We start from the raw sequence: 20366 nt of genomic DNA, 5'->3' as shown, positions 1-20366 counted from the left end.
GCAGAGTACGTAGCCCTCCGGCTGAACCGCACAAGCTAACTTGTCAACTAGGCTTCCCTCAAATCTTGGCTCCATTGTTCTTTGCTCATTCTTACACCCCCCATCATTCTCCCAAACAGATAAACAGTTTCCCTACCTCCGCCATCAAAAAGATCACCCGAGGGGTCATTTCTGCCCCCCCCCCAATACATTTGAGCTTCTTACAGTCTTTCACCCACCCTTCCAGTGATGTCATCAACCTTTTTACATACAGGTTATTGCCCTGCTCAGATGAAAGCACACCACTGTGCATGAACAAATGCAGGGACTCAAACAGAATGCTCTGATGTGTTATCACCCGCACACCTCTCACGTGCAGAAATCAAGCATCTCTCTGTTCAGTTCCTTCTGGCTCTATCTCAGCAGGCCACTTCATGCCCCTTCACAACCTCATAGGCAACAGGTTAGTCAAGAGAACATCTGATGAAATTAAAATCAAATCAATAGGAAAGGGACTAGGGCTTGGGGGTAAAGCATACGTGCCCCTATGTATGAATGGCAAGAACAGGGGCATGCAGTTCCTAAAGGATACGGAAGAGGGGCGAGCGAGTGAGCAGTAGTAAGCAATGGTTATGTAACACATGTCCAAAAAGGATGTAAAATAGAGGGAGAGTAGCTCCTATTAAGAGCAAGGGCCCTCACACACCCTAAGAGGTGTCATGCTTCATCATCGGGCAGCTGATTGCAGCTCCTCGTTGGGCCGGGACTGCAATGCCCAATTGGTCCCGCATGGGGGCTTTTTGCTGGAAGTCTTTTCTTATTGTCGATGTGCAGTCTGAGGGGTGGAGGGGCAAATGTGTAGAGAGTAATATGAGTAGAGGTGGGTTAGGGTAAGTGTGGGATACAAATAGCTATAGGGATACCATAGGATTCCTTTATTGGCTGGGTTCCTATGCTATAGAAAAAAAAAAGACTTTAGAGTTGTGGCTACAGAGGTGAGATTGCAGCCTCTTGAGCTCAAATTAGTGTGTGTGCAGTGAAGGGGACAAGTTTCATGCCTATTATAGTCCACGGGGATCTTGGCATTTCCTAAGGAATAAGGGATGGTCGTCTACTCAAATAGGGACGGGATAGGTGTGTGTCTGTGTGGTCCCGTACCCAATAATTTGGACTAGTAATGCAGTCTCACATACACAAATATACAATATATCTTCTGGATTCACCTGGAAAGGGAACAAACATTGACACAGGTAAATAACCAAAGCAACGAGTGACATATAGGCCATGGTGTAGAGTGGCTGGTAAGGGAACATTGCATAACACTCAAAAAACAGTAATTAATCATTTGGGAGATGAAGCGTGTTTGTGGCCGTAAAGCAAGATAATTCATTAACAATGTTTTTATAGAAATAGATCCATAGAAGTCCAGAGAAATACAGTTGTTAGTCATTCATGCATGGTCCATGGTTTTAACGGTATTCGTATGGCAGTACCAGAAGGTTTGTGTGGCCTTTAACATGGGGATGTCCCGCAAAAGCGGTGGTGGTGTATCATCGCGGGAGTGCCCCAGCGCATGTGACCCTGTCACCCTGCAAAATAGTTGCCAGGTAAAGGCTTGTAGGCTCCATGGTGACTTAACTAAAATGGGGAGTGGGGGGCTGCTTGCCCCAGCAGTGATATCCAGGACGCTCGCACAATAGCGAGAAAGGAGCCTGCAAGCGTACAATTAAAAGCCCAAGAGCAGGGGTGGTTGAGTTGGGTGAAATAGAAAGGTGCGGTAGATTCCTCAAGCAGAGGGTGGCTGTTTAACCCCAGCACCTGTAAACAGGCAGGGCATTCCTGGACCCTTATGTCAGGGTGGTCAGGTGGGTTAACGGTAATGGGCTCATTGAAACGGCTCCAGGGGCCTAAGCCGGAGTGCCAAATATCAAGGGGTATGCTGGGAGAATCGCTTCCTGGGATGTGACCACAGGCTCTGGAACTCGTTAGTGCCAAAACCCGGAGGGAAGCAAGGCGGCCCAAGCCCAGTAATGCCGCATGCTTACACATTGGTGTAGCGGGAAACTGTAGCGGCCCAGGAGAGAGTACTTACTATTACTAAAGCTCCTGAAGGTATGGGACCAACCCCGGCTTTCATCTGCCACGGATATTGCTTCTTTCCCGACTGGACAGGATTTTTAACTCAGGCAGGCTGGGCGTGGTTTCGAAAACTACATCGCTAACCTGGTACCGAATTAGTCACTCCACAGCTGCCATATTTTTTTCCAAATATAGGCGAAATGCGCCATACCCAAGCAATTATTTGGCATAATGGTTTGATGGAAACTACCCGCTATTTCTCAGATTTAAAGCAAAGAAAGATTACATATGTCATGCAGAGATAGGATGATTGGTTCTGGTGGCCGATACTCCAGGTCACTAGGTGGTAACTTGGAATGTTGGCCCTCAGTTGAGGTGTTTACATGGCAGGACTTGAGAGACTGCAGCCACCCAGCTGTGCACGTGGAACAGACGGGGCGGGGGAGCTGGTAAGAAGGTCTTGTGCCTTTAGTAGAAGTTGATTACATGGAAGTCACATACAAGGTATTTACTAAATGGGTGGGCAACTTATCATCCATGGAAGACCAATTTAGGACCGCACAGGAACAGCATTGCTTCTTCAGAAATATCCACCTACATGCCTTCTTTCTAGACAAACTGAACATGGAAAACCCGGACTCGGACCTCCATAACCCTTCCACCGTCACTCCCACGGCAGGGATGGTTCCACATGAGGTCTTACCTTTTAAACAAGCAGTCGTCAAAGATGTGGAGAAAAATGTCCACGTAAGTCTCCTTTCTACAATATGTCCAAACTACAGACTGCCAATATGCAGACCCTTGGAACAACACAGCAAATAACATAAAACCAGCTGACAAACGAAAGGACGATCGTCATTATGAACATCAATGACTGCACCTTAGAATGCAAACACCAACTGACCAACACTGACTACTACACCCCCATTAGGTGTAGTAGTAGTGGGTGCCCACTGGATTACTGAGCACCCATATACGCTCAATGGTTTTCTCAGCAGAGTCACAGGGCTGGATTAGTAAGAAGGAATCCGCCTTCCTTATCAATGACCACCTAAGGATACCCTATTTCTACACCCTGCCAGAGAATCACAAAGACACCAGACCCCCACCAGGCAGACCCATGGTGTCAGGGATCGGCTCTATATTAGAACCACTTTAACAACTTTGTGATCACATTTTGAAGCCCCTGGTGACAAAAACTCCATCCTTCCTCAATTACACCACCGATGTCTTGAATCTCCTTGAAGGTCTGGACAACATTGCCTCCGTCGATCTGCTAATCACTCTAGATCACTCTGCATACCAACATACGTCAGGACGCCACCCTAGAGTGACAGAAACCATCCTCATGACAGAGAACTGGACCTCCCCAACCCCAGTGAGCTTTATTATGGAATGTGCTACCTTAACACTGAAGGAGAATTTTTTTCAATTTGAGGACCAGCTGTACCATCAAACACAGGGTACCTCAAAGGGCAGTACCTTTACCCCAAGTCTAGCTTGCCTTTTTATGGCCGACTTCTAGAAGAAACACATCCTGGTGGACAGTAACCCGTACCAGACCAATATCTTGGTTTGGCAGAGGTATATCAACGGCATACTCCTCCTGTGGCAGGGCACTTTGACCACCTGCCAGGATTTCTGTGAGTGGATCATTACACTAAACTCAAATTTGAGGTTTAGTAAGAATGTCCCCACCACATAACTACCATTTCTAGACTTACTGATTTTACTTACAGGAGGATACCTTAAGACCACGATGTACAAAAAACCAACAGACAGCAATAGTCTAATCAGGTGTGACAGTCATCATCTCAAACACCTACATGAAAACCTCCCGTTTGGATAGTTTCTATGACTATGCCGCAATTGCAACACCATCAATGACTATAAACAGCAAACCCAATCCTTGAGCTCGGATCTAGTAGTGAGGCAGTATCGCCAAAACGTGGTACAAAGAGCCTATATTAGAGCTAGGAATAACAACAGAAAGGGACTACTAGAAACCGATGGGCAAGAATCTACTGATGTTATTATCTGTGTCACGTCCTTCACAACTTCACAACTCAAATTACATACAGAAAACCATTAAGAAGCACTGGTCGATACTACATACAGGAGCCATATTTCCCACCCCACCCCGTTTTGCTTATAAACAAACGGACAACATTAAGGACATTAATGTACACAGAAAACCAACCACTCCAAGACAAACACAGCCACAATCACTGTGGTACCTGCCGCCTGTGGTTCATGCAGTGTGTGTCCCCTAACACAACCCTCCAAACAGACTGATCTGAGCCCTACAAATGTGTGGATTAAAAAATTCCACAAAAATGCAACACAATCTGCCTATATTGCCTAAAACGTTATGCAAGGATGACAACATGCGCAAAAACAACAGTTGATGGACATAATGCAGAACAATGTCATACATTCACCCCAGTACAGAGATCTGGGCCTAAATCCATCGTTTTTTTGCTCACCACACCACCCCAGTTCAGACATGGCCATATGCAAATCAGTCTTGACCCCGTCCCTCATTGGAACAGTCCAGCCCGAACTGCCAAGCCATGTCTTCCCTGGACCGGAATCAAGCATCCTAGGTCCGGTTTCTGGCTATCAGACGTCTTCAGCCAGGATAGCTTGACTCCAGTGGCGTGGAGAGCACGGGACTCACGTCTGAGCAACCCGTCCCACTTGGGGTGACAAATGCAAAACAAGCATTTGCAATGCAATAGGTCTCGCATTAGGAAAGTTTGAGCTATTGGTATTGTAAATGACACATTTTTTTATTTATGTGTTGGTTTTGAAAATAGCAAACTTAATAGCTTTGTCATTTACAATGCCAATAATTTTAACTTTTGCAAATGTGACACCTATAGCATTTGTAATGCAATGTGTTGTATTTACATGACTTAGATGTATTGATATTTCAAATAACAATGGCTTTTACATTTTTTTTAAATTAATACTTAGATAAAAGTTATTGTAATTTATAATAGCAATAGCTTAAACTTTTGTAAAAAAAAATTGTGAAGATTATGTTAATTGTATTTTATTGTGACGAAAATCCAAGAACAGAAGTGAAATATTAACATCTTTTTGTGACATTTGTAATAAAGCTTGAAACATTGAGAGAACATATTTGAACCAGTTGTTGAATGGTTGCACAGATTGATGCTGTGGTGGCGCTGAGTGATGTTGTGGTGGCGACAAGTGATGCTGTTGGGTTCATTAATGCTGTGGTAGCGCCTAGTGCTGTTGTATATCCCATGAGTGATGCTGTGGTGGTGCTGAGTGATGCTGTGGCGAAGCGATAGATAGAGTGAGGGCGATAGATAGATAGAGTGATGGCGATAGATAGAGTGAGTGCGGTAGATAGATAGAATTTATTTATGTTGCATTGAGTAGTGTAAGTATGAGGTGTGTAATTATACGGTACTGAGTAGTATTATGTGGGGTGTATTTACGTTGCATTGAGAAGAGTAATTATATGGGGTGTAATTATGTGGCACTGAGTGGTAATATGGGGAATGTATGTTGTATTCGGTAGAGTAATTATGTGGCATTGAGTGGTATTTGGAGTGTATGTTGCATTGAGTGCAGTGTAATTATGTATTATATTATGTGGCACTGAGTGGTATTGTGTGGAGTGTGTGTTGCATTCAGTAAAGTGTACTTATGTGGCACTGAGGCGGATTTGGAGTGAATGTTGCATTGAGTGCAGTGTAATTATGTGGGTTGTAATTATGTGGCACTCAGTAGTATTTGGAGTGTATGTTGCATGGAGTGTAGTGTAATTATGTGGAGTGTAATTATGAGGCACTGAGTGGTATTTGGAGTGTATGTTGCATTGAGTGCAGTGTAATTATGCGGCGTGTAATTATGTGACACTGAGTGGTATTTGGAGTGTATGTTGCATTGAGTGCAGTGTAATTATGTAGCATGTAATTATGAAGCATTGAGTGGTATTGTGTGGAGTGTATGTTGTATTCAGTAGAGTGTAATTGTGTTGTGTGTAATTTTGTGGCACTGAGTCGTATTGTTTGGAGTGTATGTTGCATTGAGTGCAGTGTAATTATGCGGCGTGTAATTATGTGGCACTGAGTGGTATTTGGAGTGTATGTCAATCAATCAATCAAGAGTATTTGTAAAGCACGCTACTCACCCGCTAGGGTCTCAAGACGCTGGGGGGGGGGGGGCTGCTACTGCTCGAAAAGCCAGGTCTTGAGTTGCTTCCTGAAGGAGAGATGGTCCTGGATGAGTCGAAGGTGAGTGGGGGGGGGGGGTATTCCAGGTCTTGGCCGCCAGGTAGGTGAAGGATCTTCCTCCTGTGGTGGTTCTGCTGATCCCTGGGACCGTGGCGAGGGCGAGGCTGGCGGAACGGAGCTGGCGGGTTGGCGTGTAGAAAGTGAGGCGGTTGTTGAGGTATTCCGGGCCCAAGTCGTGGAGAGCCTTGTGTGCGTGGGTGAGGAGTCTGAATGTGATCCTTTTGCTGACGGGGAGCCAGTGCAGGTCCCTCAGGTGGGCGGAGATGTGGCTGTGTCGGAGGATGTCCAAGACGAGTCGTGCTGAGGCGTTCTGGATGCACTGGAGTCTTTTCTGTAGTTTGGCGGTGGTCCCAGCATAGAGGGCGTTCCCGTAGTCCATACGGCTGGTGACGAGGGCCTGGGTGACCGTTTTCCTGGTTCCAGTGGGGATCCAGCGGAAGATCTTACGGAGCATGCGGAGTGTGTTGAAGCAGGAGGAGGTAACGGTGTTAACTTGCCTGGCCTTCGTGAGGGAGCAGTCAAGGATGAAGCCCAGGTTGCGTGCGTGGTCCGTGGGCTTGGGTGGGGGCCCAGAGCAGGGGGCCACCAGCAGTCATCCCAGGCGTAGATGGATGGGCCGAGGATGAGGACTTGCGTCTTGTCTGAGTTCAGTTACAGGCGGCTGAGCTTTATCCAGTCTGCGATGTCTTTCATTTCGTCCGGGAAGCTGGCTCTGGCAGAGGTGGGATCGTTGGTGAGGGAGAGGATCAGTTGGGTATCGTCGGCGTAGGAGATGATGTTGATGTTGTGCTGGCGTGCGATGGCTGCGAGGGGCTCATGTAGACGTTGAAGAGGGTGGGGCTGAGCGAGGAGCCTTGAGGTACGCCGCAGATGATCTTGGTGACTTCTGCGAGGAAGGGCGGGAGACAGACTCTTTGGGTTCTGTCGGAGAGGAAGGAGGTGATCCATTCCAGGGCCTTTCCTTGGATCCCGGCGTGGCGGAGGCGGGTTGTCAGGGTGCGGTGGCAGACCGTGTCGAACGCAGCCGAAAGGTCGAGCAGGATGAGGGCGGCGGTTTCTCCGTTGTCCAGCAGGGTCCGGATGTCGTCGGTGGCTGCGATGAGGGCGTCTCGGTGCTGTGGTTCGCTCGGAATCCGGACTGCGATGGGTTGAGGGAGCCGTTCGTCTCCATGAAGGCTGTCAGCTGTTTGTTGACAGTTTTCTCAATGACTTTTGCAGGGAAGGGGAGGAGCGAGATGGGGCGGAAGTTCTTGAGGTCTGAGGTGGGTTTCTTCAGGAGGGCGCTGATCTATGCGTGCTTCCTGCTCTCCGGGAAGGTGGCGGATATGAAGGAGTTGTTGATGATGTCCCGAAGTATGAATGTGATGATGGTGTCGGCTTTGTTGAAGATGTGCTGTGGGCAGGGATCGGCTGGGGAGCCCGAGTGGATGGTGTTCATCGTGCGGGTGGTATCTTCTGTGCTGACCTGAGTCCAGGCGCACATGGTGGTGGTGGGGGGTGTAGGTTTGGTGGTGGGGTACGTGTTCTGAGCGCCGAAGCTTTCGTGTATGTCGACGATCTTAGGGTGAAAAAAGGTGGCCAGAGAGTTGCAGAGGTCTTGAGAAGGCGTGATGTCGTTGTCGCTGGCGTTGGGGTTGGAGAGCTCTTTCACGACGTTGAAGAGTCCCTTGCTGTTGTGGGTGTTGTTGTCCAGTCGTTCTCTGAAGGATGACCTTTTGGTGGTGTGGATCAGCTGGTGGTGTTTGCGGGTGGCGTTCTTGAGGGCTGTCATGTTATCCGTTGACTGGTTGTGGCTCCAGGCTTTCTCGAGGTCACAGCTGGATTTCTTGGAGTCTTTGAGATCGTTGGTGAACCACGCAGCTTTCTTGCTGTTGAGGTTGCTGGGAGGGTTTTTCAGTGGAGCAAGGGTGTCGGCGCAGTCGGTGATCCACTGTGTGAGGTTGCGGGCTCCTTCGTTGGGGTCCGTGGTGTTGGTGGGAGGGTTTAGGCGCAAGGAGGTGGTGAGTTGGTCGGTGGTGATCTTGCTCCAGCATCTTCGGGGGGTTTGTTAAGGGCGGTGGTGGGTCGTTGCTTTCCTGAAGTTGAAGTGCACACAGCTGTGGTCGGTCCAGTGGAGCTCGGTGGTGTGGCTGAAGGAGACGTGGTAGCTGGAGGAGAAGACAGGGTCGAGCGTGTGGCCGACTTAATGGGTGGGGGTGTTGACCAGTTGCCTGAATTCGAGGTTGGCAAGGTTGTCTAGTAGGGCGGTGGTGTTGTTGTCCTGGTCGTTCTCCAGGTGGAAGTTGAGGTCTCCTAGGAGGATGTAGTCAGGGAGGCGAGGACGAGCGGGCTGATGAAGTCTGCGATGGCCTCGCTGAAGTGTGAGCGTGGTCCCGGGGGTCTGTAGATGAGGGTTCCTCTGAGTGTGGTCTTGGGGTCGGTGTGAATCTGGAAGTGCAGGTGCTCTGCGGTGGCGAGGGTGTCGTCGGTGTTGGTCGTGATGCGGATAGTGTTTCTGTGGGCGATGGCGATACCTCCTCCGGTCTGGTTGACGCGGTCCCTCCGGATGATCTTGTAGCCGTCCGGGATGGCAATGGCGATGTCGGGGGCTGAGGAGGCGTTCATCCAGGTTTCCGCGAAGAAGGCGACGTCTGGTGCCGTTTTGTCCAGGAGGTCCCATAGTTCGACGGCGTGCCTGTGGATCGAGCGGGTATTGAGCAGGATGCACTTGAGGTGGTTGTTATTGGCGTCTGTTTTGGCTGGCGCGGAGCAGGACCGAGTGCAGGTGAAGTAGCAGGCGCGGTAGGTGAAGGCTCCGTGGGTGCGTTTCGGGGTGGCTTGGTAGCAGGCTGGATGTCGGCCGGTGTTGAGTGCGTGGAGGGTGGCGGCGTCGTAGCTGAGTCAGGTTGGCTGGCTCTGGCGGGGTCCAGGGGTTCTGGCGCTGGGCACGGTCCAGTCGCGGACGGGCGTAGACGGGCTTGCCGTTGGTGCGCCTTTGGCGCGCAATCGCCACACCCGCTGCGCGTACGCACGGTCCCTTCCATTTATGGTGAAGTGGGAGGGAGGAGCAGCTGGGAGGCAGGAGCGGGGTGGCGAATGGGGAGCGGGAGACAAGAGAGGGGGGCGGGGCCGCAGGAGAGCAGCGGTTGGGGAGCAGAGGGGGAAAGAGAGCGGGAAAGCGGAGCGGGGGAGAGCGAGGGCAAGCCTGGGCAAGCCTGGAGATCGGGGAAAGCCTGGGCAAGCCTTGAGAGCAGGGGCCCTAAGGAGAGGCAGCAGCAAGAGGGCCAAGCAGGCAGCAGCAGCAGAATCCAGGCACACGGGGGCCATGCGGTAGTGGAGTGACCGGGTCAAGGGTCACAGCTCACTGCCTCGCGGTCCCCGCCATTTATGGGCAAGTGGGAGGGAGGAGCAGCGGGGAGGCGGGAGCGGGCGGCGAATGGGGAGCAGGAGACAGGAGAGGGGGCGGGGCCGCAGGAGAGCAGCGGCGGGGAGCAGAGGGGGGAAAGAGCGGGAAAGCGGAGCGGGGGAGAGCGAGGGCAAGCCTGGGCAAGCCTGGAGATCGGGGCAAGCCTGGGCAAGCCTGGAGAGCGAGGGCAAGCAAGGAGAGCAGGGGCCCTAAGGAGAGGCGGCAGCAAGAGGGCCAAGCAGGCAGCTGCAGCAGAATACGGGCACACGGGGGCCCTGCGGTAGTGGAGTGACCGGGTCAAGGGTCACAGCTCACTGCCTCGCGGTCCCCGCCATTTATGGCGAAGTGGGAGGGAGGAGCAGCTGGGAGGCGGGAGCGGGGCAGCGAATGGGGAGCGGGAGACAGGAGAGGGGGGCGGGCCGCAGGAGAGCAGCGGCGGGAAGCAGAGGGGGGAAAGAGTGGGAAAGCGGAGCGGGGGAGAGCGAGGGCAAGCCTGGGCAAGCCTGGAGAGCGAGGGCAAGCCTGGAGAGCAGGGGCCCTAAGGAGAGGCGGCAGCAAGAGGGCCAAGCAGGCAGCGGCAGCAGAATCCAGGCACACGGGGCCATGCGGTAGTGGAGTGACCGGGTCAAGGGTCACAGCTCACTGCCTCGCGGTCCTCGCCATTTATGGCCAAGTGGGAGGGAGGAGCAGCTGGGAGGCGGGAGCGGGGCGGCAAATGGGGAGCAGGAGACAGGAGAGGGGGGCGGGGCCGCAGGAGAGCAGCGGCGGGGAGCAGAGAGGGGAAAGAGCGGGAAAGCGGAGCGGGGGAGAGCGAGGGCAAGCCTGGGCAAGCCTGGAGATCGGGGCAAGCCTGGGCAAGCCTGGAGAGCGAGGGCAAGCCTGGAGAACAGGGGCCCTAAGGAGAGGCGGCAGCAAGAGGGCCAAGCAGGCAGCGGCAGCAGAATCCGGGCACACGGGGGCCGTGGGGTAGTGGAGTGACCGGGTCAAGGGTCATTGAATGCAGTGTAATTATGTAGCATGTAATTTTGTGGCAGTGAGTTGTATTGTTTGGAGTGTATGTTGCATTGACTGCAGTGTAATTATGTAGCATATAATTATGTGGCACTGAGTGGTATTTGGAGTGTATGTTGCATTGAGAGCTTTGTAATGATGTGGCAGTGCAGTGTGTGTGAGGCATCGCAGTGTGTGAGGCAGCGCAGTGTGTGAGGCAGCGCAGTGTGTGAGGCAGCGCAGCGTGTGTGTGTGAGGCAGTGTGTGTGAGTGAGGCAGTGTGTGTGTGTGAGGCAGCGCAGTGTGTGTGTGTGTGAGGCAGCGCAGTGTGTGTGTGTGTGTGTGTGTGTGTGAGGCAGCGCAGTGTGTGTGTGTCAGGCAGCGAAGTGTGTGTGTATGTGAGGCAGCGCAGTGTGTGTGTGAGGCAGCGCAGTGTGTGTGTGAGGCAGCTCAGTGTGTGTGTGAGGCAGCGCAGTGTGTGTTTGAGGCAGTGTGTGTGTGGCAGCGCAGTGTGTGTGTGTGGCAGCGCAGAGTGTGAGGCAGTGCAGTGTGTGAGGCAGCGGAGTGCGTGTGTGAGGTAGCACAGTGTATGTGTGAGGCAGTGTAGTGTGTAGCAGGGCAGTGTGTGTGAGAGGCAGTGCAGTGTGTGTCTCACAGTGCAGTTTGTGTGTAACAGTGCCGTGTGTGTGATAGGACAGTGTGAGTGACACACAGCAGTGTATGACTATGTAGTGTGTGTGTGAGGCAGCGCAGTGTGTGAGACAGCGCAGTGTGTGTGAGGCTGCGCAGTGTGTGTGTGTGAGGCAGTGCTGTGTGTGTGTGTGAGAGGCAGCACGGTGTGTGTGAGAGGCAGCACGGTGTGTGTGTGAGAGGCAGCGGTGTGTGTGTGTGTGAGGCAGCGCAGTGTGTGTGTGAGGGAGGGCAGCGCAGTGTGTGTGTGAGGCAGCGCAGTGTGTGTGTGAGGCAGCACAGTGTGTGTGAGGGAGGGCAGTGTGTATATGAGGCAGCGCAGTGTGTGTGAGGCAGTGCAGTGTATGTGAGGCAGCACAGTGTCCAATGTGTGGAAGGCCCTTGTTACTTCAGCATGAATGACGCACCTGCACTTCATAGCAGCTAGATTTAGACCGGCACTGCAGGATTATAAACCCCTTGGAAGCCCTTGAATCGTCTGTACATCCAGTTCTAGGGTCACAAGACGCATTCTGTTGTTTTATCTATTTCCAATACACGTGGCTGTGTTTATATGTGACGGGGTACTGCTTGGCCCAAAACATGGGCTTCAAACGTCTGGTCGCAGAGCGGTACAGCCGCCTGCAGGCTGGAAGCACACGGCTTGATATAGAATGATTTACATTTAAACAAAAATAAAATCAGGTTACGACTGCCCTATATGGACACGGTGACAGAGACTGAAAAACAACTGCTTGCTTGCTGGTAGGTAGAGAAATGCATTTATAGGAAAAAGTGTTTATTTTCGATTTTTTGACTGAACAAAATATATCAAAATAATATAGATACACCTAAAAAACTGATTCTGCGCGAGCCACTGCCTCCGATTTCGCAGTTTCCTACCTAACCTTGGTAAATAGTGTATAGCCACCGGTTCTACCAATCAACGCAGTAGTGCTTATTTTATCAACTGAGGAAAGATGAAAGCTTGAGCAGTGACTCGCATTGTAACATGCTACTTACACACTGTAGGGGGGGGGCTACCGGCTCAGATGTTTTACCTGCGTTGGAACCTGTGGCTGAAAGTCTCCCACACATGTGTTTTAAAGGTTTGGAGCCTGGAGGTGTGAATACAAAGATCTCCGCAGTGGGCGTATCACGCCTCTGGTCCACAACAGATGTGTTTTTTTCTAAGAAGGCATTTCAGATAAAATGTGAAACCCTGTTGCTGTTCCTTATAAGACAGCTCCAATGGTGAGGGTTCTGGAAGGGTTTGGTCTTTTATTCCGTAACCCCTTGGGCGTGCCCACCACCATGCAACAGAAACAAAAAACATGAACAAATAAAAGTGCGGTGTGGAACATTCCAGGGAAACGCCCGGTGCGCCCTACGGCCAGTCTGGCCCTGGCTGTGGGTCTCTCTTGTCAAGTTCGGAGCTGTTTCTAGGGCGCTGGACGGGGGGGGGGGGGCAGTATTGTGATGGCTGCCCACCCGTCAGGTAACCGGGCTATTAATTCACAGCTGGGTAAGGAAGCTAGTTTCGGCGTACTTCTTTCCTCGCAGGTTTTGGTGTTCGCACTGTCTGTCTGCTGTTTTTACAATAATGATAGCGTGTTGTCGGTCGCTTGCTTTTGCGTGGGTTTGTTGGTTGAGTTCCGTCCCTTTGTACTGCGTGGCCTGATACGTACCAAGGGCTAGCTCCTGTTTCTGCTGCTCTTCTTTTCGTCTGTAATTGGAAAGAGAGCGTAGGGGATTTGTGCTTACAATGTGGATCTTGGATGGAGCTGGGCCGCAGTCTGCAGGGCCATTGCAGGTCCAGTGTGTGCTCAGAGCGTAGGTAGTCGCTGCACTTTCGCCAGGCCTGAGGACCGTGGTACAGTTCCAGCAGAACCAACGGGTGAATATAGGGGGTGCCAGGGGAGACTGGGAAAGGTTATTGTAGCCTCCCAAGTTTTGTATGGGCCAGGTGCGAGGAGGCGCAGAGCTGCTTTGGCTGGAGCGTCTGGTCACTGCGCATGCGCGTTTGACGAGTACATGCACTTCCGGGTGAAGAGAAGCGAAGTACTTTGTGGTATGGTATGAGGGGATGACCTGAACTGAAGAGGCTCGCGTGAAGGCAACTGGTTGCTCGAAGTGCTGGACAGAGCCTTCTAAATCGGAAGCCCCACGTGATGGATCCTGCAGCCCGGTGAGTGGGGCGGGTGGGGCTTAGTTTTATGGGGGGTGTGCGTGCGCATGGGTGTGTATGCAGTGTGTGTGTGTGTGTGTGTGTGTGTGCGTGCGTGCCTGCCTGCGTGCGTGTATGTGTGTGCATGTGTGTATGTGTGTGTGTGTGTGTGTGTTTGCGCACTTCAGGGAATGTGAGGCAGGAGATGTGCACGGCGCCGGCCTAGACGTGCGCGTCCACAGACACCAATCGCTGCGCGTGCCCGATCCCTGTCTCAGATTCCCAGGAAGCGGGCAACATTAGATACTTCGCTGGACACAATGCTTCACATTGCTTTCTCCAGCTCGACCTAAACAACAGTTGATGGACAGAGTGCAGAACAATGTCATACATTCACCCCAGTACAGAGATCTGGGCCTAAATCCATCGTTTTTTGCTCACCACACCACCCCAGTTCAGACATGGCCATATGCAAATCAGCCTTGACCCTGTGCCTCATGGAAACAGTCCTGCCCGAACTGCAAGCCATGTCTTCCCTGGACCGGAATCAAGCATCCTAGGACCGGTTTCTGGCTATCAGCCTTCTTCAGCCAGGAAAGCTTGACTCCAGTGGCGTGGAGAGCACGGGACTCACGTCTGAGCATACCCGTCCCACTCGGGGTAACAAATGCAAAAACAACAGTTGATGGACAGAATGCAGAACAATGTCATACATTCACCCCAGTACAGAGATCTGGGCCTAAATCCATCGTTTTTTTTGCTCACCACACCACCCCAGTTCTGACATGACCATATGCAAATCAGCCTTGACCCTGTTATTTTATGGCCATATCTGAACTGGGGTGAACCGCCTCTCCTCGTGTGCTGCTCAATTGGGACTACCACATGTTTGCATCTAAGGACGGTGGCCCAGTCATCGAGACAGCACCACCCCAGACTGAAGGGGGCCGGTAGGTAGGAATTATTGGCCTGTTAACGGAGGAGCGGCTATGGATTAAGGACAAGCTTCTGTGGCGGGGTTCACTATGGACATTATCGTGAGCAGTAAATTGTGTGTTTGTACCTTAAGGTGAAAATAAATTGCACTACGTCCCCCATAATGCCTACAGCACTGGTTGATTGCAGCTGCCCCACCCAGGGGCGTGTCATTGTTGGCCAATATATGAGGGAGTAGGCACACCGCAGCGCACTGATCTTCCGCTAAGAGCCTTTGAGAAAGCTATTTTGCGAAACGCGTCAGGCATTGCGAAAGGCTGCTGTTATTTTACCTGCTGCATGAACTTTGCCCGTACCTGTGATTGAGGGTTGGTAACATCCGCCTCTCCTCGTGTGCTGCTCAATTGGGACTACCACATGTTTGCATCTAAGGACGGCGGCCCAGCCGTCGAGACAGCAACACCCCAGACTGAAGGGGGCTGGTAGGTCGGAATTATTGGCCTGTTAACGGAGGAGCGGCTCAGGATTAAGGACAAGCTTCTGTGGCGGGGGTTCACTATGGAGTTTATCGTGAGCAGTAAATTGTGCGTTTGTACCTTAAGGTGAAAGAAATTATAAATTGCACTACGTCCCCCATAATGCCTACAGCACTGGTTGATTGCAGCTGCCCCATCCAGGGGCGAGTCGTGGTTGGGCAATATATGCGGGAGTAGGCACACCGCAGCACACTGATCTTCCGCTAAGAGCCTTTGAGAAAGCTATTTTGCAAAACGCGTCAGGCATTGCGAAAGGCTGCTGTTATTTTATCCGCCGCATGAACTTTGCCCGTACCTGTGATTGATGCTGGTAACCTCCACCTCTCCTCGTGTGCTGCTCAATTGGGACTACCACATGTTTGCATCTAAGGACGGCGGCCAAGCTGTCGACACAGCACCACCCCAGATTGAAGGGGGCCGGTAGGTCGAAATTATTGGCCTGTAACGGAGGAGCGGCTCAGGATTAAGGACAAGCTTCTGTGGCGGGGTTCACTATGGACTTTATCGTGAGCAGTACATTGTGCGTTTGTACCTTAAGGTGAAAATAAATTGCACTACGTCCCCCATAATGCCTACAGCACTGGTTGATTGCAGCTTCCCCCCCCAGGGGAGTGTCATTGTTGGCCAATATATGAGGGAGTAGGCACACCGCAGCACACTGATCTTCAGCTAAGAGCCTTTGAAAAAGCTATTTTGCGAAACACGTCAGGCATTGCGAAAGGTTGCTGTTATTTTACCCGCTGCATGAACTTTGCCCGTACCTGTGATTGAGGGTTGGTAACCTCCGCCTCTCCTCGTGTGCTGCTCAATTGGGACTACCGCATGTGTGTGTGTATATATATATATATATATATATATATATATATATATATATATATATATTCAGCATAAAGACGTTGTGCAGCAAAAGAAGACGAGGCAAACCCAGGGGTATAGTGATATAGTGATTTTATTTGCTCACCATCACTCCACCACGATGCGTTTCGGTGCCCGAAGCACCTTGATCACATGACAACGTTATGGGGCGGATGTGCTCAATTTAAAGTGCTCGTAACCAATAGTTATATGCCACATAACCATAAACATAGAAAACATACTTTTATGTTTGCTAACTGCTTAAATGCAGTTTCATTTTGCTGGTCAAAGAACGTATCAGGAACTGCGATAAACAATGTTTGATATACCAAATTGTACTGTACATTAAGTATAAGTACATATATGAATATAAATATAAAATATAAATACACACATCTCTATTCGATTGAATTCATCTATATACATCTATAGCAGCAAATAAAGGGCAAAGGTACTGTGCAAAAAATGCGTAAAATTGCAATGTGCTTAAAGTACAAATACTATAAATAAATGTTCTTTAAAAGATTGTTGAATATAAATATTATCAAAATATAAATATTTTATCAAACTACAAAATAATACCATCCTTACATAGCTTATCCTTTCTTCCATTCTATACGTTATAAACCATCTAGTATTGCTACCTATAATCACAGTTCATAAAAGATCGTGAGTTACTGAAGTTATGCCCAAGTGGGCTATAAACATTGCAAAATACATCCAGCAAATATATGTGCAAATTTGGCAAATAAATAATGGCTAAAAACAATTACGTGCAACCCTTTGTGACTTAAAATGTGAATGTGATAAAGTTAACATTTGTGTCTGAGGAAACAATCATGTTTGATATGTCTGAACCGTTTTTAAGTTTACATATTGTATTTCATAAATAAGTGTGGCAATCCTCCCCTGTTATTTTACCCGCTGCATGAACTTTGCCCGTACCTGTGATTGAGGCTGGTAACCTCCGCCTCTCCTCGTGTGCTGCTCAATTGGGACTACCACATGTTTGTGTATATATATATATATATATATATATATATATATATATATATGTTCACAAAAGGTGTCCCCCTGCAAGGACGCACTTAAAAAAAACAGGCAAATCCTGCACCATTAACCAGCATTCATTTATTCATCTGAAACCGGACATCACAGTGCTCGTTGAAATCCTTTGCCCTACGCGTTTCAGAGCTACAAGCTCCTTGCTCACGGGCTTCGTGCAATGTCAGCAGGCAGGGTCAGGTAAAATACCGAGTCAGTTAATTTGCTGGCTTTTAAACATCTTCCGATGAATCACGCCCTCTGGTGGGTTAATTAATTGATTCAGCCTTCTGGAACTCGTAGTTTTTCACCTCGATAAACACATCCTTCAGTGGATTCTGCCGATTTGACATCTAATTTGGCACAATTCTAACTCTCTGGTGAGTACCAAACTCTGGATTCCGGTTAGTTTTCATTTCTGTTTTTAATCCACAAAGGCGCTGTAGCAGATAGTCTGTGCGTCGTGGCCTGCCATTATTTTCAGCAGTAGTGCAGTCCTCTCGGCCAGGACTGGACGAAATAAATGTTCAGGGGGACACCTTTTGTGAACATTTATTTCGGCCAGTCCCGGCCGAGAGGACTGCACTACTGCTGAAAATAATGGCAGGCCACGACGCACAGACTATCTGCTACAGCGCCTTTGTGGATTAAAAACAGAAATGAAAACTAACCAGAATCCAGAAGAATTTGGTACTCACCAGAGAGTTAGAATTGTGCAAAATTAGATGTCAAATCGGCAGAATCCACTGAAGGATGTGTTTATCGAGGTGAAAAACTACGAGTTCCAGAAGGCTGAATCAATTAATTAACCCACCAGAGGGCGTGATTCATCGGAAGATGTTTAAAAGCCAGCAAATTAACTGACTCAGTATTTCACCTGACCCTGCCTGCTGACATTGCACGAAGCCCGTGAGCAAGGAGCTTGTAGCTCTGAAACGCGTAGGTCAAAGGATTTCAACGAGCACTGTGATGTCCGGTTTTGGATGAATAAATGAATGCTGCTTAATGGTGCAGGATTTGCCTGTTTTTTTTAAGTGCGTCCTTGCAGGGGGACACCTTTTGTGAACATTTATTTCGGCCTGTCCCGGCCGAGAGGACTGCACTACTGCTGAAAATAATGGCAGGCCACGACGCACAGACTATCTGCTACAGCGCCTTTGTGGATTAAAAACAGAAATGAAAACTAACCGGAATCCAGAGTTTGGACTCACCAGAGAGTTAGAATTGTGGCAAATTAGATGTCAAATCGGCAGAATCCACTGAAGGATGTGTTTATCGAGGTGAAAAACTACGAGTTCCAGAAGGCTGAATCAATTAATTAACCCACCAGAGGGCGTGATTCATCGGAAGATGTTTAAAAGCCAGCAAATTAACTGACTCAGTATTTCACCTGAACCTGCCTGCTGACATTGCACGAAGCCCGTGAGCAAGGAGCTTGTAGCTCTGAAACGCGTAGGGCAAAGGATTTCAACGAGCACTGTGATGTCCGGTTTTGGATGAATAAATGAATGCTGCTTAATGGTGCAGGATTTGCCTGTTTTTTTTAAGTGCGTCCTTGCAGGGGGACACCTTTTGTGAACATATATATATATATATATATATATATATATATTCCTTAGACTCTTCCCACTTCGTTCCTTACGATGGAAGTCACGGCACAGCAACAGGTAGATTTTAACAAAAAATATTTATTTACACACCATGTGCAAAATAACGTGCATCGATTAGGACGGCCTACACGTTTCGGCTACTACAAGCCTTCCACTGGACCATAGAGTCCCTGGTGTCTAGACCATTTTTAAAGGGCTATGTGCAGTACAAAACCCCTTATCCATTTCAATTGTGTGTCTAGACTGTCAGCCTTGCTTGCAAGTAATGGTATAATGGTAGTCGCCATTTTGTAGGTGTTTTTATCGTACATAGTGAATATCAAACTTTGTACATAATACACTCACAGTAAAGTACTCATTGTAGTTGATTTACAGTATATACAATTTGCACCTAGATATTTACAAACTATATACAAATTCCGGCAAATGAGGGAGGGTGATTTCTCAACTCTATGTTGTTAAATTCCAGTCAAGTACTCATAATTCATAGCCTCCCACATATTCTCACATGTTCAGTCTGAACGCCATTCCTAAGTGTGAAGTACACTTAACCTGTACATATTCTACATTATTTACACAGTGGTTCAAATGTCCACAAGACCAATCCTCTTATATTGTCATTGCATTCTACCATAGTTGGACTTGTACGTTTCAAAGTGAGTATCACAATTCAGTATTCCCTATGGTTTTTGCAATTTCAATCTGTAAAATACATTATATACAATATGAGTTCTTGGTTCAAAGTGGACTTTGTGGTACATTTCAACATAATGGCATTGTCATCCATGTGCTTATTCTCTTAATTTATCCCAGAGTTGTATGCAGTTTGAAAGGGATTGTTCTCTCTTATGGCGATTTTTCTTTTCAAGATTCTCATACTATTTACAATTATGTTAATCAATTTACAGAAGGATTTTTAGATAAACAGTTCATTTTATGGTTCCATGAAAGCTTTACAGATGTACAAACAGTTCGGCATCCAGGTTGTGACCGAAGGGGTACTCCGTGCCCATTGCTAAGCTCATTCTCGATTCAAGTTTGTGTAGAAGTAATGTTTGATCACCCCCTCTCTCAGATGGTTTGCTAAGTTTTATTCCAGTTTTATTTTAGCAAGTTGGGGTTCGATTGATGGTATTTCGCAAAATGTATAGCCATAGGGTAGCTCGTGTCCTCATTTTTGATCGCTCATAGGTGTTGCAGGATCCTTAGTTTAAGTTTATTGATTGTGCTCCCTATGTAGAATTTTCCGCAAGGGCACATAAGTCTGTATACCACACATTTAGATTCACACGTTATGTGGTCCCTTATTTTTTCAATACGTCCGTATTGTAGTCTGTAATCTGTAATATTTGTGCCATGCTCACAGGCCTTGCATTTGGAGCATTTCCAGAACCCTGGAGTTGAAAGCCATGATGTTTTCTTAGGGAGTTTCAACTGTAGGTGACTTTGAGTTAAAATGTCACGTAGTGATGAAGTTTTTCTATAGGTGATACTAGGGTAGGAGGTCAACTTTTCTTTCAAAGTATCATCAAGCATTAAGATATTCCAATTTTTTCTTAGAGCCTTTTTAAGTTTGTTACTCTGGTTGTTGTAATCGACAATCAAATGTGTTACATTCTCCTTTTTGTCTGAATCATGTCTCATTCCATCACTTTTACTATCTACTGGCAAAAGGAGGTCTGCTCTTCTTTTCAGATTCATCCTTTCCCGTGCCGTTGCGATTACTTCTGCAGGATACCCTCGTTCCTGGAATCGCTTACTTAGTCCATCAATTTCTTTCTCAAGATCATCAAATTCTGAGCAATTCCTTTTGGCTCGCAACATTTGTCCGTACGGAATGCT

At 48.8% G+C, this 20366-nt stretch overlaps 1 protein-coding gene across 1 annotated transcript in view; it reads right to left on the bottom strand.

The window, feature by feature from the left end:
- The window catches only part of TRMO (tRNA methyltransferase O), a 333295-nt gene that overhangs the window by 122651 nt on the left and 190278 nt on the right, over nt 1–20366 (bottom strand). The window lies entirely within an intron of this gene.

The sequence above is a fragment of the Lissotriton vulgaris genome, chromosome 3_1 (assembly GCF_964263255.1).
Source record: "Lissotriton vulgaris chromosome 3_1, aLisVul1.2, whole genome shotgun sequence".
Lineage (NCBI taxonomy): Eukaryota > Metazoa > Chordata > Amphibia > Caudata > Salamandridae > Lissotriton > Lissotriton vulgaris.
Note: the sequence above shows the minus strand (reverse complement) of the source record. Positions and strands in the feature narration are given on the sequence as shown.